This window comes from Octopus bimaculoides, chromosome 8, assembly GCF_046866305.1.
Source record: "Octopus bimaculoides isolate indiv1 chromosome 8, ASM4686630v1, whole genome shotgun sequence".
Taxonomy (NCBI): domain Eukaryota; kingdom Metazoa; phylum Mollusca; class Cephalopoda; order Octopoda; family Octopodidae; genus Octopus; species Octopus bimaculoides.
Genome location: NC_142935.1, coordinates 91,425,788 through 91,428,287, shown reverse-complemented (window position 1 = coordinate 91,428,287; position 2,500 = coordinate 91,425,788). Strand labels below are relative to the sequence as shown.

The following is a 2,500-nucleotide window of genomic DNA, read 5'->3' as shown; positions in this document are numbered from 1 at the left end:
TATGCTATATACATACACACACGCACACACACATATATATATATATATATATATATATATATATATATGTATGTATGTATGTATATATATATATATATATGTGTGTGTGTATGTATATATATATATATATATATATATATATATATATATATATATATATATATATATATGTATGTATGTATATATATATGTGCGTGTGTGTGTGTGTGTGTGTGTGTTTCCTTTCCCGAGCGTCTAGTAACACAATCTGTATCACGTCCTCACGTTGTTGTTGTTTTTTGTCTTTTTCCATTTTTGAACTATATATATATATATGACACTTTGTGGCCGACTTGCACAGGAAAAAAATTATTATATTACATATGTACAAGTTTGTTTCTACATTCTTCCACCTATACCAGTCTATACACACTCGTCCGTTATTACATTATACAATGGTAGTATAGTTATCCAAAGTGCTAAGGAATACAAAAAAAGCAGCTCACTTGTTAAATGTAAAATGACAGCTTAAGTAATATGCATAAAAACCATCAGTTCATATATTGAGCCCGAACGATTGTCAGTCGTCAGTGAAGGTCTAAATTATTCAGTAATATTAATAAGTTTTTGACTGACAAGATTGGTAAGAGTAAAACATTACACCTGGATATTAATACAAGGACATTTTGAATATCACACGGTTAGGGAGGATAATTTCGCTGTGATAGACACGAGAATGAATATTCTTATATTAGAACTGGCAGGCTTGTTCAACTATGCAAAGGTATTTATACGAACTGATTTGAGATTCCCTTTAATGGTAGTAATTACACTGCTGCGAACGTAAATAAATAAACTTCTATGGCTTGTAAAACCGTAAGTTATAATACCTTGTGACAGAGGTTTCAGCTACGTTGACTCCTGATTCTAGATACACTTTCAGAGAGAGAAGGAGAGAGAGAGAGAGAGAGAGAGAGAGAGAGACAGACAGACAGACAGACAGACAGACAGACAAGCAGACAGACAGATAGACAGACAGACAGACAGACAGACAGACAGACAGACAGACAGGCAGGCAGACAGTAAATTGTGCATTCGTACATGAAACCTGCTGAAGTTGATTTAGTACGCATAAGGTAAACGAATGATGTAACAGAATGAAAGAAAGAGTTTTGGAAGAAAATCTACCCCAGTACAATACTGGTATTTTGTTCCTCGACCCTGAGTGGATAAAAGGCAAACTTCCTGCATCGACATTTGAACTTAGAGAGAAGAGAGTCCGATACACACACACACACACACATACACACACAGATACACTTTCAGAGAGAGAAGGAGAGAGAGAGAGAGAGAGAGAGAGAGAGACAGACAGACAGACAGACAGACAAGCAGACAGACAGATAGACAGACAAGCAGACAGACAGACAGACAGACAGACAGGCAGGCAGACAGACAGGCAGGCAGACAGAGGCAGACCGTGTATTGCAAAGTAGTAGATTTCAACGAAATACCTAATAAGCAAAACTCAGTGAAGAATTTGGAGCCCCAAAAGGCAAAATTATAAAGGATTGGTGCGTCAAATTTCTGATGCATGTGATCGGTAGCTGCCAACAATGTCTTCAAGCTACTACCGCATATGTGGCACAACGCTGTCGTTAAAACAATTTGCAATGCTTATTTGCTTAATGCTCTTGTTTAATGTACCAGAGACGTCTGTCATCATGCGTAGAGCCGACCAGGTCCACAAGTGCTTTTCATCGCTGGTGGTCCCGTGCCAGCCCCTCTGGATCCTCTAAGGCGACGTCAAGCCACTGGAGAGCTTCCCTAGTTACGTCCAGCCATCTGGTACGGGACTGCCACGAGACCACTTTCAGCCAATATGCAATGCCGTCCAAAGTAAAAAAGACTGTCCTAGAATAAATACAAAGAACCTTCCTGTCATTGAATTTATACATAAACATTAGCATATTATTGAAGCATTCCCATCCAAATTTCTACCATGTACAAACAGAACAGGTCAGATATTGTTGTTTATGACAAACAAGAACTGTGTTACGTCATAAAGGTCAGCTGTCCTGCTGATGTAAATATCTCTTCGGAAATCAAAAAGAAAGGGAATAACTATATACAACTGCTTTGAAACCTTCAGCTTCTATATCCGAATTATAAATTCACGTTTATACCAATAATAATTGGTGCACTAGGTCTTGTTGGTAAACGCCTAAGTGGCAATTTGAATTAAACTACGGTTTTCAGGAAAAGGAAATCAACCAGCATGCACATTACAAAAACAATCTGTAAGCGGAACAGCAAAAATATACAAGATTTTCTCAAAGCTAAAATGTGAATTTGCTTTTACCTACATTCCAACGGTGAAGCTTTGTATCTTTCTTAGAAACCAGCTTCTTCCTTACAAGAAAATTTTAAGTATTTAAAAACAGCCGACAACATGATAGATTAGATAGATAGATAGACAGACAGACAGACAGACAGACAGACAGACAGACAGACAGATAGATAG

At 37.3% G+C, this 2,500-nt stretch overlaps 1 protein-coding gene across 3 annotated transcripts in view; it reads left to right on the top strand.

Annotated features, from left to right (window-relative positions):
• Positions 1-2,500, top strand: part of LOC106880431 (tetraspanin-18) — a 595,429-nt gene that overhangs the window by 142,170 nt on the left and 450,759 nt on the right. The window lies entirely within an intron of this gene.